The 27853-nt window shown below is 35.7% G+C and overlaps 2 long non-coding RNA genes across 2 annotated transcripts; both read left to right on the forward strand.

Annotated features, from left to right (window-relative positions):
• Positions 1-340: 340 nt before the first annotated feature.
• On the forward strand, positions 341-27440 carry LOC139476998 (uncharacterized). Its single transcript, XR_011654129.1, has 3 exons — positions 341-417; positions 27033-27113; positions 27277-27440. It is a non-coding gene; the product is annotated as an uncharacterized lncRNA (long non-coding RNA).
• Positions 11168-14155, forward strand: LOC139477042 (uncharacterized). Its single transcript, XR_011654130.1, has 3 exons — positions 11168-11260; positions 12218-12414; positions 13974-14155. It is a non-coding gene; the product is annotated as an uncharacterized lncRNA (long non-coding RNA).
• Positions 27441-27853: the final 413 nt, after the last annotated feature.

Raw genomic sequence — 27853 nt, forward strand, 5'->3', positions numbered from 1 at the left:
GGTATAATACTGTAGAGGCGAGGTTTCGGTATAAATCCTTATACCGTTGTCAAGCAAGACAACGACATAAGGATCTATACCGAAACGTCGCCTTTACAGTATTAAAGAAGTTGTGTCTACTTTACCATTAAAACTGAAAGTATGTATATCGGATATAAACTATACACCACTCAGAACGATTGATAATGATAGAGGGTTTGTATCGGATGTATTATACTATACATACTTCAGAATGCTGTAGATGCAGACTTATACAAGCTTTGAAACATTCTAAGAAGTAACATATCCAAGTGGGTGTTGACGATTGTTTCAGAGTGGCAATCTACGCACATATACAAGTATCTGGTAACCTCAAATGCCTCCTCAGCTCAAGCTCAGAAGTTTGGTGTGCAAATATTAAACGAACAGATATAAGCGGTAAGACGGATATGACTGCTCATACATGCATGCACCAGTAAACCAGGAGAGAGTATAGATACTTAAGTGTTTTAGGAACCAGACTGCAGGAATTGCACTTTGTCTTGTTTGGAAGATCTCCAAATGACAGGAAAGATATATTGAAGCAAGCCGAAATAATATATTTAGCCTAAAATCACGATAATCCATGGACAGTGCAGTGTGTATGTCTATGTTGGACATGGCTTAAAATATACCCACATCTACACTTGTCGTGGGAGGCGACAATCGATGAACCGGTTGGTCATGCTTGTATAGTGACTTTGTTGATTGTGTGCCATGTGACCCAATATAAATACATGTAGTCGAGACTGGGCCAGACAAACTAGTGGTTTAAGTATGAACAACGTCCCACGCCGACATGTACGATGACTCGCAATCAACCGAAAAACGAACCTGACTCCCCGAGGCTCTTTAGCTGCCTCTCTGAAATGATTCCATTAATTGTACATTTCAAAGCCATTATCCAAATTCTGGTCGGGGCGATATGAGTGATAATGTAGTAAAAAATCTCTTAAAATTAACAGTATTAACCCATAGCATTCGGATTCTGCTCACACGTTTGAAATGTTATTTGCTATCAGCAGCTAAGAAGAAATCTTACGGTTCCATTAATTGTAGATTTTAAAGGCATTATCCCACTTCTGGTCAAGGTGATATGAGTGATAATATAGTATTATAATCTCCTAAAATTAACAGCATTGACCCATTGCATTCACATTCTGCTCACAAGTGTGACCTGTTATTTACTATCATCAGCCAAGAAGAAATCTTAAGATTCCATTGAATCTAGATTTTAAAGGCATTATCCCACTTCTGGTCGAGGCGATATGAGTGATAATATAGTAAAAAATCTTAAAATTAACAGTATTGACCCATTCCATACAGATTCTGCTCACAAGTTTTAAATATAATTTAATATCATCAGCAGCAAAGAAGAAATCTTAAGATTCCATTGAATCTAGATTTTAAAGGTATTATCCAAATTCTGGTCAAGGCGATATGAGTGATAATATTGTAAAAAATCTTAAAATTAACAGTATTGACCCATTGCATTAAGATTTTGCTGACAGGTTTGAAATGTTATTTGCTATCAGCAGCTTAGAACAAATATTAAGATTCCATTAATTGTAGAATTTAAAAGGCATTATCCCACTTCTGGTTGAGGCGATATGAGTGATAATATAGTAAAGAAATCTCTTGAAATTAACAGTATTGACCCATTGCATTCAGATTCTAGTCACAAGTTTGAAATATAATTTACTATCATCAGCAGCAAAGAAGAAATCTTAAGATTCCATTAATTGTAGATTTTAAAAGCATTATTCCACTTCTGGTCGAGGCGATGAGTCATAATATAGTAAAAACCCTTAAAATTAACAGTATTAACCCATTGCATTCAGATTCTGCTCACAAGTGCGAAATGTTATCATCAGTCAAGAACAAATATTAAGATTTCATTAATTTTAGATTCAAAGACATTATCCCACTTCTGGTCAAGGTGATATGAGTGATAATATAGTATTAAAATCTCCTAAAATTAACAGCATTGACCCATTGCATTCAGATTCTGCTCACAAGTGCGACATTACTTACTATCATCAGCCAAGAAGAAATATTAAGATTCCATTAATTGTAGATTTTAAAAGGCATTATCCCACTTCTGGTTGAGGCGATATGAGTGATAATATAGTAAAAAATCTCCTAAAATTAACAGTATTGACCCATTGCATTCAGATTCTCCTTACGAGTGTGAAATGTTATTTACTATTCGTAGCAAAGAAGAAATCTTAAGATTCCATTGATTGTAGATTTTAAAAGCAAAATCCCATTTCTGGTCGAGGGGATATGAGTGATAATTTAGTAAAAACTCTTAAAATCAACAGTATTGACCCATTGCATTCAGAATCTAGTCACAAGTTTGAAATATAATTTACTATCATCAGCAGCAAAGAAGAAATCTTAAGATTCCATTAATTGTAGATTTAAAAGGCATTACCGTATTCGACGTAATAAGCGCCCAGTGCGCTCTCAAAATTAGAAATGGGGGGCTTTTAATAGAATGTTATTTTGGTGGAAAAAAACAGCCTTGAAAGATCAATTTCGTGGTTTATGCTGACAGCCTGAAATGTTTATATACGACAGATATATTTTTCCAGAATTTGATTGCGTATTATACGCGAATAAATAAGTCTTTTGTATATTGACCAATCGGAAGGGGTGCTAAGTGGGATTGTTCACCAGCAAATATTTCAGTAAATATCGCCGTGGGCGCTTATTAGAGCAGGGCGCTTATTACGTCGAATACGGTATCCCACTTCTGGTTGAGGTGATATGATTGATAATATAGTAAAAAATCTCCTAAAATTAACAGCATTGACCCATTGCATTCAGATTCTGCTCACAAGTGCGAAATGTTATTTACTATCATCAGCCAAGAAAAAATCTTAAGATTCCATAAATTTTAGATTTAAAGGCATTATCCCACTTCTGGTCGAGGCGATATGAGTGATAATATAGTAAAGAAATCTCTTAAAATTAACAGTATTGACCCATTGCATTCAGATTCTCCTTACGAGTGTGAAATGTTATTTACTATTCGTAGCAAAGAAGAAATCTTAAGATTCCATTGATTGTAGATTTAAAAGCAAAATCCCATTTCTGGTCGAGGGGATATGAGTGATAATATAGTAAAAACTCTTAAAATCAACAGTATTGACCCATTGCATTCAGATTTTGCTGACAGGTTTGAAATGTTATTTGCTATCAGCAGCTAAGAACTAATATTAAGATTCCATTAATTGTAGATTTGAAAAGCAAAATCCCATTTCTGGTCGAGACGATATGAGTGATGATATAGTAAAGAAATCTCTTAAAATTAACAGTATTGACCCATTGCATTCAGAATCTAGTCACAAGTTTGAAATATAATTTAATATCATCAGCAGCAAAGAAGAAATCTTAAGATTCCATTAATTGTAGATTTTAAAAGCATTATTCCACTTCTGGTCGAGGCGATATGAGTGATAATATAGTAAAAACCCTTAAAATTAACAGTATTGACCCATTGCATTCAGATTCTCCTTACAAGTGCGAAATGTTATCATCAGCCAAGAAGAAATATTAAGATTTCATTAATTGTAGATTTAAAAGGCATTATCCCACTTCTGGTAAAAGGAGATATGAGTGATGATATAGTATTAAAATCTCCTAAAATTAACAGCATTGACCCATTGCATTCAGATTCTGCTCACAAGTGCAACATGTTATTTACTGTCATCAGCCAAGAAGAAATATTAAGATTTCATTAATTTTTGATTTAAAAGGCATTATCCCACTTCTGGTCAAGGCGATATGAGTGATGATATAGTAAAGAAATCTCTTAAAATTAACAGCATTGACCCATTGCATTCAGATTCTCCCTTCAAGTGTGAAATGTTATTTACTATCCGTAACAAAGAAGAAATCTTAAGATTCCATTGATTGTAGATTTAAAAGGCATTATCCCACTTCTGGTCGAGGCGATATGAGTGATAATATAGTAAAAACCCTTAAAATTAACAGTACTGACCCATTGCATTCAGATTCTCCTTACAAGTGCGAAATGTTATCATCAGCCAAGAAGAAATATTAAGATTTCATTAATTGTAGATTTAAAAGGCATTATCCCACTTCTGGTCGAGGCGATATGAGCGATAATATAGTAAAGAAATCTCTTAAAATTAACAGTATTGACCCATTGCATTCAGAATCTAGTCACAAGTTTGAAATATAATTTACTATCATCAGCAGCAAAGAAGAAATCTTAAGATTCCATTAATTGTAGATTTTAAAGGCATTATCCCACTTCTGGTCAAGGCGATATGAGTGATAATATTGTAAAAAATCTTAAAATTAACAGTATTGACCCATTGCATTAAGATTTTGCTGACAGGTTTGAAATGTTATTTGCTATCAGCAGCTTAGAACAAATATTAAGATTCCATTTATTGTAGATTTTAAAGGCATTATCCCACTTCTGGTTGAGGCGATATGAGTGATAATATTGTAAAAAATCTTAAAATTAACAGTATTGACCCATTGCATTAAGATTTTGCTGACAGGTTTGAAATGTTATTTGCTATCAGCAGCTTAGAACAAATATTAAGATTCCATTAATTGTAGATTTTAAAAGGCATTATCCCACTTCTGGTTGAGGCGATATGAGTGATAATATAGTAAAGAAATCTCTTAAAATTAACAGTATTGACCCATTGCATTCAGATTCTAGTCACAAGTTTGAAATATAATTTACTATCATCAGCAGCAAAGAAGAAATCTTAAGATTCCATTGATTGTAGATTTAAAAGGCATTATCCCACTTCTGGTCGAGGCGATATGAGTGATATTATAGTAAAAAAATCCTAAAATTAACAGCATTGACCCATTGCATTCAGATTCTGCTCAAAAGTGCGACATATTACTTACTATCATCAGCCAAGAAGAAATATTAAGATTTCATGAATTGTAGATTTAAATGGCATTATCCCACTTCTGGTCGAGGCGATATGAACGATAATATAGTAAAGAAATCTCTTAAAATTAACAGTATTGACCCATTGCATTCAGAATCTAGTCACAAGTTTGAAATATAATTTACTATCATCAGCAGCAAAGAAGAAATCTTAAGATTCCATTGATTGTAGATTTTAAAAGCATTTTTCCACTTCAGGACGAGGCGATATGAGTGATAATATAGTAAAAACCCTTAAAATTAACGGTATTAACCCATTGCATTCAGAATCTGCTCACAAGTGCGAAATGTTATTTACTATCATCAGCAGCAAAGAAGAAATCTTAAGATTTCATTATTTGTAGATTTTAAAGGCATTATTCCACTTCTGGTCGAGGCGATATGAGTGATAATATAGTAAAAACCCTTAAAATTAACAGTATTAACCCATTGCATTCAGATTCTGCTCTCAAGCGCGAAATGTTATCATCAGCCAAGAAGAAATATTAAGATTTCATTAATTTTAGATTTAAAGACATTATCCCACTTCTGGTCAAGGCGATATGAGTGATAATATAGTATTAAAATCTCCTAAAATTAACAGCATTGACCCATTGCATTCAGATTCTGCTCACAAGTGCAACATGTTATTTACTATCATCAGCCAAGAAGAAATATTAAGATTTCATTAATTTTTGATTTAAAAGGCATTATCCCACTTCTGGTCAAGGCGATATGAGTGATGATATAGTAAAGAAATCTCTTAAAATTAACAGCATTGACCCATTGCATTCAGATTCTCCCTTCAAGTGTGAAATGTTATTTACTATCCGTTACAAAGAAGAAATCTTAAGATTCCATTGATTGTAGATTTAAAAGGCATTATCCCACTTCTGGTCGAGGCGATATGAGTGATATTATAGTAAAAAAAATCCTAAAATTAACAGCATTGACCCATTGCATTCAGATTCTGCTCACAAGTGCGACATATTACTTACTACCATCAGCCAAGAAGAAATATTAAGATTTCATGAATTGTAGATTTAAAAGGCATTATCCCACTTCTGGTCGAGGCGATATGAGCGATAATATAGTAAAGAAATCTCTTAAAATTAACAGTATTGACCCATTGCATTCAGAATCTAGTCACAAGTTTGAAATATAATTTACTATCATCAGCAGCAAAGAAGAAATCTTAAGATTCCATTAATTGTAGATTTTAAAAGCATTATTCCACTTCTGGTCGAGGGGATATGAGTGATAATATAGTAAAAAATCTTAAAATTAACAGTATTGACCCATTCCATACAGATTCTGCTCACAAGTTTTAGATATAATTTAATATCATCAGCAGCTTAGAACAAATCTTAAGATTCCATTAATTGTAGATTTTAAAGGCATTATCCAAATTCTGGTCAAGGCGATATGAGTGATAATATTGTAAAAAATCTTAAAATTAACAGTATTGACCCATTGCATTAAGATTTTGCTGACAGGTTTGAAATGTTATTTGCTATCAGCAGCTTAGAACAAATATTAAGATTCCATTAATTGTAGATTTTAAAAGGCATTATCCCACTTCTGGTTGAGGCGATATGAGTGATAATATAGTAAAGATATCTCTTAAAATTAACAGTATTGACCCATTGCATTCAGATTCTAGTCACAAGTTTGAAATATAATTTACTATCATCAGCAGCAAAGAAGAAATCTTAAGATTTCATGAATTGTAGATTTAAATGGCATTATCCCACTTCTGGTCGAGGCGATATGAGCGATAATATAGTAAAGAAATCTCTTAAAATTAACAGTATTGACCCATTGCATTCAGAATCTAGTCACAAGTTTGAAATATAATTTACTATCATCAGCAGCAAAGAAGAAATCTTAAGATTCCATTGATTGTATATTTTAAAAGCATTTTTCCACTTCAGGTCGAGGCGATATGAGTGATAATATTGTAAAAAATCTTAAAAATAACAGTATTGACCCATTGCATTCAGATTCTCCCTTCAAGTGTGAAATGTTATTTACTATCATCAGCAGCAAAGAAGAAATCTTAAGATTTCATTATTTGTAGATTTTAAAAGCATTTTTCCACTTCTGGTCGAGGCGATATGAGTGATAATATAGTAAAAACCCTTAAAATTAAGAGTATTAACCCATTGCATTCAGATTCTGCTCGCAAGTGCGAAATGTTATCATCAGCCAAGAACAAATATTAAGATTTCATTAATTTTAGATTTAAAGACATTATCCCACTTCTGGTCAAGGCGATATGAGTGATAATATAGTATTAAAATCTCCTAAAATTAACAGCATTGACCCATTGCATTCAGATTCTGCTCACAAGTGCAACATGTTATTTACTATCATCAGCCAAGAAGAAATATTAAGATTTCATTAATTTTTGATTTAAAAGGCATTATCCCACTTCTGGTCAAGGCGATATGAGTGATGATATAGTAAAGAAATCTCTTAAAATTAACAGCATTGACCCATTGCATTCAGATTCTCCCTTCAAGTGTGAAATGTTATTTACTATCCGTAACAAAGAAGAAATCTTAAGATTCCATTGATTGTAGATTTAAAAGGCATTGTCCCACTTCTGGTCGAGGCGATATGAGTGATATTATAGTAAAAAAAATCCTAAAATTAACAGCATTGACCCATTGCATTCAGATTCTGCTCACAAGTGCGACATATTACTTACTACCATCAGCCAAGAAGAAATATTAAGATTTCATGAATTATATGAATATAGTAAAAACCCTTAAAATTAACAGTACTGACCCATTGCATTCAGATTCTCCTTACAAGTGCGAAATGTTATCATCAGCCAAGAAGAAATATTAAGATTTCATTAATTGTAGATTTTAAAGGCATTATCCCAATTCTGGTAAAAGGAGATATGAGTGATGATATAGTATAAAAATCTCCTAAAATTAACAGCATTGACCCATTGCATTCAGATTCTGCTCACAAGTGCGACATATTACTTACTACCATCAGCCAAGAAGAAATATTAAGATTTCATGAATTGTAGATTTAAAAGGCATTATCCCACTTCTGGTCAAGGCGATATGAGTGATAATATTGTAAAAAATCTTAAAATTAACAGTATTGACCCATTGCATTAAGATTTTGCTGACAGGTTTGAAATGTTATTTGCTATCAGCAGCTAAGAACAAATATTAAGATTCCATTAATTGTAGATTTTAAAAGGCATTATCCCACTTCTGGTTGAGGCGATATGAGTGATAATATAGTAAAGAAATCTCTTAAAATTAACAGTATTGACCCATTGCATTCAGATTCTAGTCACAAGTTTGAAATATAATTTACTATCATCAGCAGCCAAGAAGAAATCTTAAGATTCCATTAATTGTAGATTTTGAAAGCATTATTCCACTTCTGGTCGAGGCGATATGAGTGATAACATAGTAAAAACCCTTAAAATTAACAGTATTAACCCATTGCATTCAGATTCTGCTCACAAGTGCGAAATGTTATCATCAGCCAAGAAGAAATATTAAGATTTCATTAATTTTAGATTTAAAGACATTATCCCACTTCTGGTCAAGGCGATATGAGTGATAATATAGTATTAAAATCTCCTAAAATTAACAGTATTGACCCATTGCATTCAGATTCTGCTCACAAGTGCAACATGTTATTTACTATCATCAGCCAAGAAGAAATATTAAGATTTCATTAATTTTTGATTTAAAAGGCATTATCCCACTTCTGGTCAAGGCGATATGAGTGATGATATTGTAAAGAAATCTCTTAAAATTAACAGCATTGACCCATTGCATTCAGATTCTCCCTTCAAGTGTGAAATGTTATTTACTATCCGTAACAAAGAAGAAATCTTAAGATTCCATTGATTGTAGATTTAAAAGGCATTATCCCACTTCTGGTCGAGGCGATATGAGTGATATTATAGTAAAAAAAATCCTAAAATTAACAGCATTGACCCATTGCATTCAGATTCTGCTCACAAGTGCGAAATGTTATCATCAGCCAAGAAGAAATATTAAGATTTCATGAATTGTAGATTTAAAAGGCATTATCCCACTTCTGGTCGAGGCGATATGAGCGATAATATAGTAAAGAAATCTCTTAAAATTAACAGTATTGACCCATTGCATTCAGAATCTAGTCACAAGTTTGAAATATAATTTAATATCATCAGCAGCAAAGAAGAAATCTTAAGATTCCATTGATTGTAGATTTTAAAAGCATTATTCCACTTCAGGTCGAGGCGATATGAGTGATAATATAGTAAAAAATCTTAAAATTAACAGTATTGACCCATTCCATACAGATTCTGCTCACAAGTTTTAGATATAATTTAATATCATCAGCAGCTTAGAACAAATATTAAGATTCCATTAATTGTAGATTTTAAAAGGCATTATCCCACTTCTGGTTGAGGCGATATGAGTGATAATATAGTAAAGAAATCTCTTGAAATTAACAGTATTGACCCATTGCATTCAGATTCTAGTCACAAGTTTGAAATATAATTTACTATCATCAGCAGCAAAGAAGAAATCTTAAGATTCCATTGATTGTAGATTTTAAAAGCATTTTTCCACTTCAGGTCGAGGCGATATGAGTGATAATATAGTAAAAAATCTTAAAAATAACAGTATTAACCCATTGCATTCAGATTCTGCTCACAAGTGCGAAATGTTATCATCAGCCAAGAAGAAATATTAAGATTTCATGAATTGTAGATTTAAAGACATTATCCCACTTCTGGTCAAGGCGATATGAGTGATAATATAGTAAAGAAATCTCTTAAAATTAACAGCATTGACCCATTGCATTCAGATTCTCCCTTCAAGTGTGAAATGTTATTTACTATCCGTAACAAAGAAGAAATCTTAAGATTCCATTGATTGTAGATTTAAAAGGCATTATCCCACTTCTGGTCGAGGCGATATGAGTTATATTATAGTAAAAAAGATCCTAAAATTAACAGCATTGACCCATTGCATTCAGATTCTGCTCACAAGTGCGACATATTACTTACTATCATCAGCCAAGAAGAAATATTAAGATTTCATGAATTGTAGATTTAAAAGGCATTATCCCACTTCTGGTTGAGGCGATATGAGCGATAATATAGTAAAGAAATCTCTTAAAATTAACAGTATTGACCCATTGCATTCAGAATCTAGTCACAAGTTTGAAATATAATTTACTATCATCAGCAGCAAAGAAGAAATCTTAAGATTCCATTGATTGTAGATTTTAAAAGCATTTTTCCACTTCTGGTCGAGGCGATATGAGTGATAATATAGTAAAAAATCTTAAAATTAACAGTATTGACCAATTCCATTCAGATTCTCCCTTCAAGTGTGAAATGTTATTGACTATCATCAGCAACAAAGAAGAAATCTTAAGATTTCATTATTTGTAGATTTTAAAAGCATTATTCCACTTCTGGTCGAGGCGATATGAGTGATAATATAGTAAAAACCCTTAAAATTAACAGCATTGACCCATTGCATTCAGATTCTCCTTACAATTGTGAAATGTTATTTACTATCCATAGGAAAGAAGAAATCTTAATATTCCATTGATTGTAGATTTAAAAGGCATTATCCCACTTCTGGTCGAGGCGATATGAGTGATAATATAGTAAAGAAATCTCTTAAAATTAACAGTATTGACCCATTGCATTCAGATTCTCCTTACGAGTTTGAAATGTTATTTACTATTCGTAGCAAAGAAGAAATCTTAAGATTCCATTGATTGTAGATTTTAAAAGCAAAATCCCATTTCTGGGCGAGGGGATATGAGTGATAATATAGTAAAAACTCTTAAAATCAACAGTATTGACCCATTGCATTAAGATTTTGCTGACAGGTTTGAAATGTTATTTGCTATCAGCAGCTAAGAACATATCTTAAGATTCCATTAATTGTAGATTTTAAAAGCAAAATCCCATTTCTGGTCGAGGCGATATGAGTGATGATATAGTAAAGAAATCTCTTAAAATTAACAGTATTGACCCATTGCATTCAGATTTTGCTCACAGGTTTGAAATGTTATTGGCTATCAGCAGCTAAGAACAAATATTAAGATTCCAATAATTGTAGATTTTAAAAGGCATTATCCCACTTCTGGTCGAGGCGATATGAGTGATAATATAGTAAAAAATCTATAAAAAAAGGTTTAATGGAATCTTAAGGTTCTACTACACCAAATCAGTACCAGTTTGGAGAGTGCGGTTTTCGTAGGGAGCCTTCAGTGCAGATCGAGAGATATCTGCAGGCTGTGATTGGAGGATATTCTGTAAGATTTTTATGTCTTTCAAATGTACATCCATCCAGTTATTAAAACTGACCATGTTTTTCTATATTTAGTACTGTCTTTTTCAACATGATGACTTATGCTGAATGTGACCACAGCTATTTTCAAGTAGGTGACATTTGGTGCGAAACTGGGGGTGGTGTGTTTAGCTTCCGGTACTCGGAAAAGGAGCTGGCTAAGCTAGTCATTTTTATTTTTTTTATTGCTGCTCTAAGGCCAAACTGTGCACACACGTACAGGTAATAGCTGTTGAATGCTTAGTTATTTAAAAAAAAATCATAACGTTACTATAGAAGTCTATGGGAAAACATTTGGTTGTGTGTAACCTGTAGGGTGAGTGCACATTTCAGTAATTCATACTTTACATGCTTTTCTGTTTATATTTCACCATGGATACACCATGGAGGCAAATTTAAAAATAATGACAGTGAAGTTGGGGACATTTTGGGTTGAATGGAGCATTTGGATGGGCTGGAAATGAATGTTGCTTCGCATTGTGGTCGATCTCAGCATGAACCCCCCAGGGTACCTCTGTCCAACAAACCCTCCTCCTGCCTTCTGAATTTGTTGAAACTGATGAATTTGACAACAAATTAGGATAAAGTCACCACTGCCACAACATTTTCTGCCTTGTGTCAATCGCTTGCCAGTCAAGTTACGCGATGCCGTTATCTTGAATATGAAGCATGTACACTGCTGACAGCAGAATATGTCAAACATCCCCTTATTTATAGTAAACAATGTAGCATACCAATATGTCTTTCTGTTAGGTGCTCTTGTGTGAATGAATGATGCTATTTTTCTATTAAGTTTCTTAAAACAGACTTATTTTTCACTCATATAACTTTCAAATAATTATTTTGTCCCCTCACGAACTGACTCCTGGCTGTTATATCCAAACTGGTTTGCCATTTGATATTGTCTGAACACTTTTTTCAGCTTTTCACATGCCTGATGTTGACTGGGGAGGTATATGTGCACTCATGCAGAAGAAGTAGGAGTTTCGACATCGAATTTGGCATTTGGAGAAGCTGATCCGAAGTCCGGTGTTGGCAGTGTGTGATCGACAACCCTTGTTTTGCCTCGCTGCGCTTTATTACCTTGTAGAAGTTGTGGAACTTGGACATGTAGGTACAGTAAGTACATTTAAGAGCCCCAGTCCACTTGAGGCCCCTCTGTTGCTCACTATCAAGTGCCATAATAAGATGACCCTCATGCACTAGACATTTCTGACAGTGCTCCCTTAATGCCTCACTGTGCAGTTTTTTAGTTTGCAAACATGAAGTAAGGGCTATACACCAGTCCCAGAACCTGCTTAGATGAAAATAATACCCACTGGCTCTTTTGGAATGTAACATTATGGTTCTGAAATCATCTGTAAAGAATGTGATAGTGTTCGACAAAACTAAATTATCTCCCCTGTTTAGTAAAATACATTGTATCTTTCATTCCCCTATAAACCCATAAATTATTGGAGAGAAACACTATTTTAAGCTGGTATTGCATGACACTGTTAATTGTGAATAAAAAGAATTACATTTATGTCAGAATAAGCTGTACATTTTCAAAATTATATGGAATTTTAACTTTGTTTCATTGAAACTGGCAAATAACTGAAATAAGCAAGTTTAGCCACCTTGAAACATTAAACAGTAAGAATGTTTGATGTCTTGTGAGTATTTTAAAGTCTTAACTAAATAAATCAATAGAGTTAAGTGTAATTTCCTTCCATGTTGTGGTTTCAAAAAGCTTTTTACTACTTGAGGGTCCATTTCAATTCCTCGGCTTTAATAGGCGGTATGGTTCACTGGTCAGTGTGTGAGATTGCTGTTAACAATGCACCCCTTTATTTCCTATTTTCTGGTAAAGTTCATTATCCAGCCTTACATATATGATGACTTTAAAGCTGCTTAATGTGTCCCTTGCTTATTGTTGGCCTGAATTCCATGCTCTCTGTCCAATTTTGAGATTTTTTTTCTGATTCCTTTCCATGTGTACTTATGTCATCAGCCTATATCATAGAGGATTATACTTTTGATTTTTGGAGTATATGAAAGCACAAACATTTGTGATAGCCCCTCCATAGATGATTTACCAAATGCTGACAGCCATTTGAGTGTTTAATTATATAAACAATGGATGGTGTAAGTTCGAGCAATCTCAAACAATATCAATCGCATCATGGCATGAGTGTCAAAACCATATTCCATGAATGTAGCAGACTCTGCTATGTTCTGATGATGTCAGCAAAGGAAGGCAAACAACAGACCACTACTCAATTTTAAATATGTATTGTAACTGGTTTTGAGGTTTAAAGATTTGTTCAATTTTTTTAGTCGAAAAAATATTTTAGGGTGATATGATCTATGCAGCCTCAATCATTTATAGAATTGACCCCTGACCACCATCTTTTATGAAATATAAATGAACTTCCATGGTCAGTGCATGAAGGTAAAATCTTCTTTATTAATACAGAAATGCCTTTTGTAAAACATTGATGAAGTGTACATCATTAAACTCTCACAACTCTTTCTGTGCATCAAAACTATGTATTCTGGTGCCATATAGACATGCTGGATAGGAACAAGTAGTGAAGCTTAATCCAATTTCCATTTTTTTTCTGAGAAGCTACATATATATACAACATATAAATCACAGATTTGACAAGTGCAAATATATTCTGACTTGTCTACAGGTTCTACTACACCAAATCAGTACCAGTTTGGAGAGTGCGGTTTTCGTAGGGAGCCTTCAGTGCAGATCGAGAGATATCTGCAGGCTGTGATTGGAGGATATTCTGTAAGATTTTTATGTCTTTCAAATGTACATCCATCCAGTTATTAAAACTGACCATGTTTTTCTATATTTAGTACTGTCTTTTTCAACATGATGACTTATGCTGAATGTGACCACAGCTATTTTCAAGTAGGTGACATTTGGTGCGAAACTGGGGGTGGTGTGTTTAGCTTCCGGTACTCGGAAAAGGAGCTGGCTAAGCTAGTCATTTTTATTTTTTTTATTGCTGCTCTAAGGCCAAACTGTGCACACACGTACAGGTAATAGCTGTTGAATGCTTAGTTATTTAAAAAAAAATCATAACGTTACTATAGAAGTCTATGGGAAAACATTTGGTTGTGTGTAACCTTAAGATGTTCTTTTGGCTGCTGATAGAAAATAACATTTCCAATCTGACTGGAAATGGTCAATATTTCTTATTTTAAGAGATTTTTGACTAGATATTATTCATATCACCTTGATTAGGAAAGGGATATCAAAATCTGCAATTAATGAAATCTTAAGATTTCACCTCGGCTGATGATATTAAATCCGTTTTCAAACTTTGTGAGCAGAATCTGAATGCAATGGGTCAATATTTCTAATTTTAAGAGATTTTTGCCTTAGTACTGTCGGAAATGCTAGAAAACTGTTTTTTTGCAGTTAAAAAACGATATAATTTTTCACAGACTGTTGTTATTTAAATATCGAGTAGCTATCGATCACCCTACCTGTGGTTTAAAGTATTTCAGTCACAATGAGTCTTATCGACAAGTTTACAGGAGACAAATTTGAACGAAAACAGGAAGTTTACATTTGTTCGAAGTCCAATGATGGCAGTCTGAAACGGACTATAGAAATATGCGCACGTGACTCTGTTATAATGATAATAATTTAGTCTTCATAAAACATCTAATCCACACACAAAAATCATTTTGAGAAAATTCTAGATGTGCATCTTCTAAAATGACTAAACGACGCTGCGTTAGTTTTGTTAACATTGCTCCCATGAAGTAGTATAGGTAATAGGGAGTTTTACCGCAACCCCACTGGAGCCAGATTTATATACCTATACTGCTACTACAGGGGGAATTTTTAATGCAAAAATGATTATGCGATTCAACGATTGTCATAAGTCGTATTAAAAGAAACATCAATATTTATTAATAATGAATAAAATGTCCTATAGCCCACAAGGATATTGGAAAGGTATAGGTGCAATAAAAAATTTAGCCACTGTGGCTAAGGTATCTAACGATGTGGCCAAGGATTGGTTAAAGAAACAAGTGATGTTGCAAATATATTTACCGGCACCGCGTTATATACCAAGGAAGAAGTTTGATATTAAAAATATTCAACAAATGAAGTTCATCAGGCTGACCTCTTGTTTCTTCCCCATGATAAGGTAAGACGCAAAACGTATAAATACGCTTTAACTGTAGTGGATGTGGCTAGTGCGGACCATTAAAATGGCCTAAGCTATTTCAAGTAGATCGTGAGTTTATGGGATCGGTAACTAAATTGTTAACAAAGCACGATGTCGAAATCAGGTGTGGTGAAAAAGAGGCCCACCGTAGTCAAGCTATTGTTGAAAGATTTAACCGGACATTAGCAGAACGTTTGTTTCGCTATCAGTATGGGATCGAAATGAAATCTGAACGATGAGATCAACCGAATGGGTGACAAGATTATCAGCTGTTGTATCAGCACTGAATAATGAAGTAATGAGATAAATCGGGAATAAACCATCTGATGTGATTAAAATGAAATCTGTGACTTCTGAATCTTCAGCACTGAGGAGAGGTAAAGAACAAAAACTTCCAGGTAGAGTAAGCGTAAGATACTTATACCAGCACGTTGAACTCGAAGGAGGCCTACATCTCGCAACCGTTTCGATTTGGTCCCTTAAGAAATATATCATTAGTCGATTGGTTATGAAAGAAGAAGAGCCTATTCTTTATTATCCTAAAGATCCACCTGGCAGGTTTGTACGAGTAGAGTTGCTCATAGTTCCCAACGATACAGTATTACCGCCCTAACTAACCATAAGCAGAGGTAGTTACACCATCCTTATCAATCCATTTCTTTGTATCTAAGGGGGATAATGAAGTCTTGTTCATTCTTAATCCATATATCCTATGACTGTAACTTCTTAAAGAGTTCATCTCATGTTTGAATGTTCTACCGTTGAATAATGCTTCTTTATGCTGCTCGTGTTTGATATGCTTTTTTACCACATACTTCTCAACACCATTAGCTTTTCTTATCTCTCCATTATCGGACTTCTTTATAGAATACATCTTAGGTCTGAATCTGACATACTCCGCTATAGGGGTCCCAGCACATTCATCCTTCATCTTACCTAACACCTTTTTATTTACTATGCTGTGCAGTGGATTATCTTTTGGGTAATCGCTCGTGTCGTACATATATATTTTTTCTGCCATATCTTTATACACATCCTCGGATTGTATTTCCATAAACAAGGAATCTGTGTTGGTATATAACACCTCGCATCTATTGCTGTATTGCTTCTTAAGTTCGTTGTAATAAAAGTCATACATTAAGTGTTTTGACAAGTCGAGAATACTCATACCAATGTACACTGGTCTGTTGAATTTTATATAACTCTTCTGCATATGCAACGCGGTTAAGTCGTTATCGAATATCTTGCTTCTGTTAAAAGCCGGACTGGCTATAAGTTTCCTGAGTCTTTCTTCCTCATTAGATCTGACTAATTTAACATCAACACGCTTCCTTAGATTGTCCATAGTTTTACCAAATACTGAGTTATTCATGAGCTTATACAGATTCTTTCCGAAATCGCTGGTAGCTATCTTTCTTAAATCTGTGTTCAGCCTTATATGGGGCTCCATCCAAGAACTTTGATCAAACTTTAGAACTCTGTGTATTTTCGTTAGTTTCATACCTAACGATAGATATAACTGGAGATTTCTGCAGTGAACTATATATTTTGTCTTATCCATCAAATTTGGTACGAGTTTTTCTATGTTAGCTAACCTTGTATTACCCATCAAGGAGTGTTGATATTCTGACATCTAATCTTTATTCACCATTAATCTTTGGGGAGCTAGCGGATAACTGTTATGATCTTTATTTAACGAATTTGGATATTCCAAGTCAACTTCTAATATGTACCCTTTATTCGCAGCATTCACATTGATATCATTCACTCGATATCATCAACCAACTCAAAACCACCCGTGGGTAAAGGTTGACTTATAGCCCATCCGTACAAATTGTTAGCGTCGAGATATAATATGTGCGTGTCGGGTTTACTCAGATCATATCCTTCCACTAATTTATTATTAGCCTTAGAATACCTTTTCGCTACCATCGATATACCACCTCTTAATCCGTTCTCATTAAACATGTGCATATCGTAATCGGTGAGTAATTTAGCTGGATCCAAGCCATATTGTTTTAAACATGTGTTTCTAAATATCTCGAATATATCGGCGAGTAACAGTACATCGGTTTTGAAGTACAGATCGTTATAATCGCCTAAATTCTTACAACCTAATTTATACCACACCGTCAGAGCGTGTTCACAATTGACATCTGTTATTTTAGATTCTTTTAAGTTAGTATAGAATGATTCAAGAGATGGTAATTTAGTTTCGTCGAATCTAGACCAATCATCAATATATTCGTAAGGATATACACCTTTTCTCAGCAACAAATGATGCGTTAACCTATTGGTATATTGATTTGTTATTGCAAAGTCATCAGGTTTGTTTGCATTAGCTATTGTCCAGGGAAGATAACAGAAACTGTACGGAGTCTATGAATCTAAGCCCATTACTTTGCTTTATTCTGGTTTTCCCATCCTTGTCCGTATAATGTATAGTCAATGAGAACGATATATATTTTTCGATATTATTAGGAATACATGTTAAGCAACCGTCGGTCTTTGAGATAGCTTGCATAATGAGATGTGAATCATATCCACTAAGGTTATGAAACACAACGGGGATGGGTATTGTTTGAGAATTTTTAGTTTCAAGTAATATGCGCGGCTCCCCGATAATTACCCGTGACGTGGCAACGATCTCTTAAGGAATCCCCATTCAGGGGTTTATTACAAACATGACAACTAGTTGACTTCTTATAGGCCCTCCAATCATCCCTCATCATACACATTGGTTTCTGTAAATCACTTGCGGGTTTGTTTTCCCGTCATACTTTACAACTATATATCCAAACTCACAAGGAATATGTTCTTGAGTTTTATATGTAAAACTACTATCTTGATTATCTTGACTATTATCTTGATTATTTTCTATAGGTTTGATAAGCGCTTCGAAGTCAGCGTAAATCACGTACAGTACTGGCATTTGATTACAATAATGTTCAAATTTTAATATATTTTCCCCTTCTTTAGGCATATCGATCCTGAAACCACTCTGTCCAACACCTCTACACTCTTCTTTATGTCCTTCTAATAGATCTTGTCTGCTGTACCCATGTAGACATCTTTCGCAGAAATATTTCTTTTCTTTATGGGTTGTTTGATCGTATAATAGTCTGCTTAAACTCTTTATCCACATATAATGATTTTTACCATCTTTTTCAATCAGAAATGAATTGATTCTGGGAATATTTTCTGGAGCAGAGCTTATCCTGTGTACAACAATTCCTTTAGAAGAATGTCTGAAAACATTTATAGCTAAATTATTTTGCTTTTCCACCTGATCAATTTGTGAGATTGGTGTAGGTTCGTCTATACCATCGAGGTTTAGTCCATTGTTTTAGGGATAGCTAGAAGGTCTATCCGGATTTTTGTCTACGGGGAACAATGCAGATCTTATCATCATTCTTAAACAGTCATCAGATTTATTTTTTACATAAGTTATGGCTTTTTTCTTTTTATAATACGGAGGTAAATCTATATAAGATCCACCTTTGAAGGACATATAATTTGCTATATCTAAATATAAACTATCGATTTTATCCACACCCCACCCTCTATTAGTCCAGCGTTCTAAAGTTTCCTGTATCCTCTGAATTAATGTATCCAATGATGCGTTTAAAGTATCGGATTCGGTTATAACTTCTTGATTGCTTCTGAAATATGGTTCTGTATATTCAGTGCTATTGTCTGTGTTACTTTTACTCAATAACATTTTAATCGTCAGCTGGTATTTTATACTAAGTAAATCATCTAACTCCTCGTTAATTTTACTCGATATGATGGGCTTAACATCATTAACATCCATGTTGGAATTAATATCCATCTTCCAAACTCTTAGATATTTACCAACTCCGGCGGATGTGGTTACAAATTTTAATTCTTGTTGTTTTTTATCAACATCATCAACTGATTTATTATCATCCGATTGATTATTATCTAGTAAAGCGATCAATTCAGCTCTTCTCATTCGAGAATAACCTCTCAGCCCAGTGTTTTTTGCTTGAGCTTTGAGTTCTCTTACAGTCTGGGGTTTGTTGTATTCCAAACCGAGTAAATTGATCAATTCAGTTTTTCTCATTCGAGAATATCCACGTAGTCCACGTTGTTTTGCTAAATCCTTCAACTCTCTCACAAAAACCATTGTGGTTTAATGGTATATTCAAAATGAGTCAAATGTCTAATTGGTTGTTTTTCATATATCTAAATTCATATTCTCCCCAACCTATTCCTCTCATTGATGTAATCTCTCTTCCAAGTGTAAATAATCTGGTTCCTGATCCTATCAGCACCGTGTTTCTTACATAAACAATAACGACCTTTGACCCCTATCCCACATACAGAACATGTATAATTTACATTTCCCTGCCTGATGTAATAAGAGTGGATACCACAGTAAATACCAACATAACGTCAATTACATTGAGTAGGCTTTCCCATGAGTGTAAATCTGCACAGATTCATGGTTATACATCTATCATATCATTTGCCTAAATGCAAATCAAATCTCCACTGGTGAGACCCTAACTAGGTCATGGTTTATGCGTAGTTATTGTGTAGCTAAAAATAGCGATGACTGATAAGCCAAACATGATGAATGTGATCTCGTGTTTTTTTTGTTCCTCTGACGGGTGTATAAAACTGACTTATTGTTGGTTTTGGCATTGGGTCAAGTTTTTTCCCATAAATGAGGAAGTATTCGTGCATGGCAGATTCAACATCCTTAAACGTTTGAATTGAATGTCCCTGCCTATGCATTTCTTCATTAATAAAATCTAATCTCTCTATTTTGCGCCTGGTCCATTGTGAATGGGCTGCTTTGAGTTGTTCTAATGCTTTATTATGTCTTTTACGCTCCTCTTCAACTTCATTAGCATTTGATTCCCTCAGAGTAGAAAATAAAAAATTACTCCCCGAAAAAGCTAGAGCATTAACAACAGCTCCACCGACCATCATCACAATTGATGCCATGTTCGATAATATAATATATTCAAATGTTTAATTACTTCATTGTATCTTCCGGGATAAGCCCTTGTTTGATGAGCATATCTTTTGTTGCCATAGCCAATCCAATATCAAGAATCATCATACTGATATCATAACCATTAAAATCTAGCTTGGGAGGTGTGGCTTTAGTATTCATTTTAGCTATATATATATAGCCAATGGCCAAGCCACTGACCACCGCTGAATGATACGTTTTTACCAACATTTTACCGTCTGTAACTGGAGTAGTCATGCTTATTATAACATTATATGGGGGCTAACCTCTAACTGAATTTGTTGTGGCATCGGGGGTGACGTTTTCTCTTCTCCGGTCTTATAAAACAACCATGCCACCTCTATAGCAACAACTCCTACTAGTACCCAAGTTTTAAACGGACGACTATGTTCAATATGTTGTTTCGCTTTCCTTGCCAGCCCGTCCTTTCTTCCGGCTGCGATTTTTTGGGGGTTCTTCATCACTCTGACTTGTGGTATTTCCTCATTCACAATCTGTTGTGCATCCTCATTCACTTGTTCCACAATCTGTGGTGGTGTCACTTGAGTCTCCATTATTATTAAGTGGGCATGTATGTTTAAATTGACAATACCTAGCCGTTATTAAAGCTGTGGTGAGTGGAGCTAAGAGCATTCCGTATTTATGATAAAACTCACAGCTTACTGAGCTTATAGCGTGTTTCTCAAGAGATTTGCATAAATACGGGCGATGTTCTGCCGGGATAGGGAGAAACGTACTAGCTACGACTGTGTATAGTTGTAACATAGCCGAACCTATTGTTTTAGTCATGGTAGCTCCCAGTCTGGACTCGTAATGCCCATACAGTTTTTTAATTTCTTCGTCCTTCACGTTATCAATTTTTTCGATGGTATAAATTTCCGCCAAATATTGGGAACATTTTCCACCGGCTGCCAAAGCTGCGAGTCTTTCGCTATGTTTATCTAAAGATTTATCTGTCATAGGTTCTGGCTCATCTTTGAGCATTTGTTTGATGAGTTCGTCGCATTCCATAATGTTATACCTAAGGAGATATTTAAGTCTAACATAATAAAATATGGCATATCCAATACAGCCCGTAATAATAAACTGTTGCGAAAGAATGAGGATTGCAAGCCACATTATTACATCATAATAACCGCTAATGGTCAATTTATCGTATTTTCGCTATATTTGCTATAATTTTGCCATATTTTTGCTAATTTGGCAATATTTTTGTGTTTTTTTGCTATAATTTTGCTAAGCAATTGCGTAAGCAGGTGGTTGATCGGTATTTAATACGAGTTTACAGTGCTTCGTTGAAGCTAACAGTTTTCTGACTCTATCTCGTTCGGACCTGGTATAAATAACATCATTTTGGCGTAAACATTCCTCGAATGAATCTCAGTCTTTGCAATGAAACAAGGCAACCCATTTGGTCTGCTCTCTAAGATCTTTCAGGACAGAGTTGTATTTTTGAGTAAGCACCCAAACGCTATGATGAGTATGTTGTCTGGAGAATGCTGAATATGAAATCATATCTTTCTTTTTGTTTAGTTCTTTACTCGCACTGCAGTCATCTATTATGAAAAGGGTTGATTCTCCTTTGTATTTTTCGTGTCATATTCGTAAACAGTCTTGTAAACGATCGTCCAGATCAACTTTGTGTACCCCATCGTCATTCATTACCCAATCTCTCGATAGGTATGTTTTATTAATGTTTATAGTCGGGCACAGAATAATACGTCCCGATACGTGATCGTACAAAATGGCTAAACTTCCGGTATACTGGTTACGAATTTGTCTGGCTAGTTCGTGATTTGTTATCATATCATACTCCAGCGAGATATTTTCAATGGAATAACTAGCATCTTCAGCAGCTCTGATTACTCTACCGTAGTCATTAAAAGTGAGTTTGTATTCTAACCTATCGCCTAGGGATGCTTGATAAAAAGGCATGTGGGCATCTCGTAATTCAAAGTCTAGCGGAATATAGAATCGGTTACCTAATGCACTGGCAACAGCGAGATCTTTTACGACGGTATTATCACCATTTCAGCACAAAACACACAGTTTCAATGTGTTCCGATTACAAATACCTTGGTACTGCAAGTTTTCCCGCTCTTTGTCTGTTCTCCAGAGATCCATGTAACAATAGTATACATCGCTATCATCGATACTCAAAACCTCATTACCACTAATTTTAATCGCGATTTTCTAAACTATAGCACGACCTATGTTCTGAACAGGCTCCCTGTTAACGTCAGCAGAAGTCAAACTAATCGTAAATGCTAGTCGGACAGTTCCCGGAACTAACACATCGTGTGATCAGAGATTAGGAAGGCGAACCAGAAGCATTTGATTCTGATCAATGGTACTCAGGTTATTAGTTAGAAATATTCCAACAATATAGGGGTTTCCCTATGATATCCAGAGAATCGAACCTGGACTTTCGGCACGAGGAGCGAAAGCTTTTACCACTAGGCAACGCCAGTTGCCTTGATCATATGATCAAGTATATGTGTTTCATTTTTCAAATGTTAAAGTTTGCAATCACAGAAAATGATAACCACTCTTAAATGCAAGGATATTAGCATATCATCACCACCACCATCAGCATCAGCATCGCCACCGGTATCGTTATCACAGGTATATACGGTACTCCACAGAGAAATTAACGAAGGGCATCTATTTGATCAGGGGTTATTTAAATATCTATAATAGCTGTGTGTCAGTATATCCAGTTTCTGTCAGTGAAGAAAAATACCAAGTCGGTCAGCATCGGGCATCAGCTGATTTTCTGACGTCCTTGACACACAAAGACATCTTGACATTATGTAACTTACAGGGAGAGGGGATAGTCGGGATGCAGACACGAGGTGGGTGTCGTCAAAATAGTGTTACGAACTACCAGAAACTTTCATAGATCATGCTTTCTGTCTAGGAAACTATTCATTACTGCCGTACAGTATCAAATATATTAGAACAGTAAAAGAAAAAAACGACACCAATTCTCAAACTGTTTAAAATTATAATCCCCGGGGGGGATTGGGGGATTACAAGCTGAGATTATAAGACAGACAATCTCCGCACTGTGGACCCGATACAACAACACCAACAGAGTTGACGACAGACCAAGGTCAGGAAGACAAAGGGTGACAACCCAAGCACAAGATCGATACATCCGGCTGCGACACCTCCGAGACCGCACTACCACAGCCACGTCTACAACCACACAGATCCCTGAGGTATGCAGAATATCAGATCAAACGGTACGAAACAGACTGAGAGAGGCTGGACCTTTTGCATGAAGACCTGTACGATGTAATTTATTGACCCCACGTCATCTGGCGGACCGTCTGCTTTGGTGTCAAAAGAGGGTTAGATGGGCACGTGCAAGGTGGAGAAATGTACTGTTTACTGACGAGTCCTGTTTCCTACTCACACGTGCTGATGGGCTACGTGTCTACAGATGTCGGGGTTAACGTTAAGCCCCCAACTGTGTGCAGCAGGTTGTCCCTTTTGGCGGCGGGAGTGTCATGGTATGGCCCGGAATTCATCACGGTGGTAGATACGCCTCTCGTGCATGTGGCAGGTGCATTGACAGGTGTGCGTTACAGAGACTTGATCCTACAGCCTTACGTTCTTCCTCACGTCAACGTTCATGGCGGACAGTTCCAGCAGGACAACGCGCGACCGCATATTGCACGTGTTTGTCAGGACTTCTTACAGCACAACAACATCCAGACATTACCTTGGCCAGCCCTGTCACCAGATTCGTGCCCGATTGAGGATCTGTGGGAGGAGTAGGATCGACGCGTACGCAGAAGGAATCCACTGCCCCAAACACTTCCGCCGCTTCTTGATGCACTTCAGCATGAATGGCAGCACATCCAACAGCATGTTATTGACAACTTGATTGCATCTATGGGTTGTCGGTGTCAAGTGGTGATTGATGCACGTGGTGGGCACAACCGATACTGACATTTTCTTTACCCCTCTGACATTAACTGTATCTTTTACGTGTGTCTGTCTAGGTGACACGAATAATGTTTTGAACATTGTGTACATTGATCTTCAAACTGATAATCAATTATGGTTTCTGTGTCCTATTCTGAAACAATCGCATTATATGCAACATAAATGACTTAAGGCGATTCATGCGGGTAAATACGATTTACTTCAGAACTTGTATAGATTACTTTAGGTTAGGGGAAAATGTATGCAAGTTTCGTGCTCAGGGGGATGTTTGGGCGTGTTGAAGGATTCGGGTCCTGGTGTTGGACGTAAAGACGGCATTTCCAGGTTTGACGTATCAATGACAAAAATGATGTCTGATGCAATTCTCTAATTTGACTTGTACCGTGTGTTTCCGTGCCTTTTCGGGTAAACAATTGGCTTGCCTTTGCATGTATTTGTGGCGGGTGCCACTAGTGGATCGGGATGAGCTCGCCTTTTTGCGAGCACCCAGTGTCATCATTTTTATGGTGAATAATGAAACATGCTCCTGGTGTTGTCGGAATCGTGCAGTTGGCGCTACTTTTGGCAAGTGTTTCTTATGACGATGGAACAGCTTACTCGTATGTCGCTTTTGTTAACTGATTACATGAAATATAATGACAGTGTATATGGTCATGTAATTAAGAAACAAACCGCGAGTGGGTGCTGTTTATTGTACGATAAACAACGACCACGACTCGTTTATTTCTTATATGAGATATCAACACTAGTGCATCCTCTTTAAGGTTGTTAGGTTAGGAAAAAGTGCATGCTTTAAAAATATTTACCCGTACATAATGATGACTCCCTGAATAGAATCCGACCGCGGCAATAAATCCATTTTATGAACAGGAGGGTTTGAAAGTTTGCCAAATTGGTACAAAATGTTTGGCCACAGCAACGTTACATATTCCCAACTTATTGTGCTAGGCACAATATAACTGGACTGAGGGAGGGCAGTATTCTTCCTTGTGGGTCACCCGTTTGGCAATATGGGACGGGAAAACTGCACAGAGTGAGGGCAGTTAAGTTAATGGTACAGACAGATCATTTTACAAATGTGAAACCTCACTCCACAAAGGAAGAGGCGATAGCTGAAACTTTGTGAGATTAACAGAACACATGACTCTCGAGGATACATTTAATAAAACAATTAGTGTGTGTGTGTGTGTCTGTGTGTGTTGTACATTACATAAAACATTCCTCTTGAGCGGGATGGTAGTTCGAGTTGGATAGGCATTTTAACTATGATTTTCTTAAGGTAGCGAATGACACGCATGAATGTGTTAAAAGTGAATGAATAAGTGTTATAAAGTTGTAAGCTCCTTCACTACCGTGTAACTATGAATTGACTTTATTGGGTAATCCAAAAAGAGATAGTGACCTAAAATAGTCATATATCATACGATTTCACTTGTCCACCATCTTGGATGCAAGGCGAAAACATTTCAGCGCGTTTGAAGCCACTGAGAATGCCCCCTGCAGAGTTGGACGAACATTCTGCGGTAGAGCGGCGGAGTTGATTGAACTGAACATTCATCTTAATTGTTATGGATAGTCACGGAGCCGTGATCCAGAGAACAGGGTGTCATTAGATAAAAAAAATTAAGTAATAATATGATTACCAGACAAACGAGGTATAACAACCAAGCCAATAAGCTTTGCTCAGGAACATCAGAGTAAGCCAGTACAAGATTGAAAACTGCCCCATAATTATGTATGACAGACTAGTCGGGTATAACATGTATATGTGAAAACAAAGTTATTAAAATGAAGAGCAAAACTGATGAAAGTTACCAAATAAAGGTGTATAAGTGTTATATCGTCACTGCAAAAATAATGATTGTTTGTCTTTAGTGTTAAAATTCATATACGTTATATCTGTATTAGCGATATTATCTACGCTTGACCGGTGCGTAAGCGTTAGCCTTACTATCTCGTTGTATAAATATTGCAAGAAATTGTATTTCTGAAGACATCACGATACAGTTTTTACGATGTATCACGTCTGCACTAGCGCTTGCTAACAGCCTTGTGTTTGGGTATATAGCATACAACAAGCTTTGGGGTCCCGTTTGAATCGATTTGGGTGGCAGCCAGATAGCCATAGAATAGGCTCATCTCGGAATCTCCCATATCACTGGAGCTCCTCTTCAATGTAAATGGAGTTACTTGTTTTTTTCAAAACTATACAGTTTTAGAGACTAAGCATTAGTCTGAATAGACATCACCAGTTTGGAATTTGAAACTAATCTGTTTACAGTAACAGGACACTGCTTAAGTGTCATGTACAAAAGGGTAAAGGGGAATCCCATCAAATAGGCGGACGAACCTTAAAACTATTTATAAACATTGAAATAACAATATCGAAAAATGTATATGTGAGATAAAATATAGAGGCATACAGTGAAAATGATCTCAGCAGTGGCGGGTATGGGCCACCGTAGTTCAGACACTATAGCCATTCACAGTAATCAGTGACAGGAAGTTGTGTTTCCAGAACACCACTCACCAATCTCTTTCACTCATCCTTTTAATGTAAATACATATAATGTATAAATATGTTACAGCGGCATCAAACAATCAAGCCACCCCATCCCATAGAGCTGCTGGTGGAAATATAAGGAATAGATTATCACAATCAGTTCAAGGTAAATAATAATATTAACCTTCACTTAACAATTATTATTTTGAATAATCCTTTAAATTTTGACATAAAATTCCCTTCAGACATAGTTTTCTGGTGTCCCACAGTGAATGACCCTCTCAACAAAGTTGTCACACTGAATGGAATATATAATCTCTGTTTGTCAGATAAAGGGGATGACTACATGAAGACAGGAAAGGTCAAATCCTTGGGAGCATTCTGTGCGAGCTGAGGAGAGATTCAGCAGGAGAGGCTCAAAGGGAAAAATGTCAGTTCATGCAAAATATGGACAACAGTAAGAGCTTGCTGTCTTCAATCATAAAGTTTTCAATACATGGACCTTAAGAAATATTGAAATAAATGTATGATAAAAGCAACTTAAATCATTCTAAATAGATTGTGTGTTTTTGTCATACTTGAAAATCTAGACTGGATGAGAAGTCTCCTGACTTGTTTGCCATCATCATTAGGGGTCTGCTGATGAGCTGTGTGGTTCTCATCACCTCCTATACCAGTGTCAGGCGTGTCGTGAGGAACTGAAAGTCTCAGGCTTACTGCAAGGTTGTGAAGCTGCATGCATGCAGTGATGACAGCTATGCATTTTTCAGGTTCAAATAACAGGCACCCGGAGGATTTGTGCAAGCACCTGTAGAATAAGTTGTGTCTCAGAACTGACATCGCTGGCTGCATTTGTAATTACTGTAAATTATTATTAGTCATTCAAGAATACTTTGATCAAGAACC

Source organism: Haliotis cracherodii, unplaced genomic scaffold (assembly GCF_022045235.1).
Source record: "Haliotis cracherodii isolate W230 unplaced genomic scaffold, xgHalCrac1.p SCAF_30, whole genome shotgun sequence".
Taxonomy (NCBI): domain Eukaryota; kingdom Metazoa; phylum Mollusca; class Gastropoda; order Lepetellida; family Haliotidae; genus Haliotis; species Haliotis cracherodii.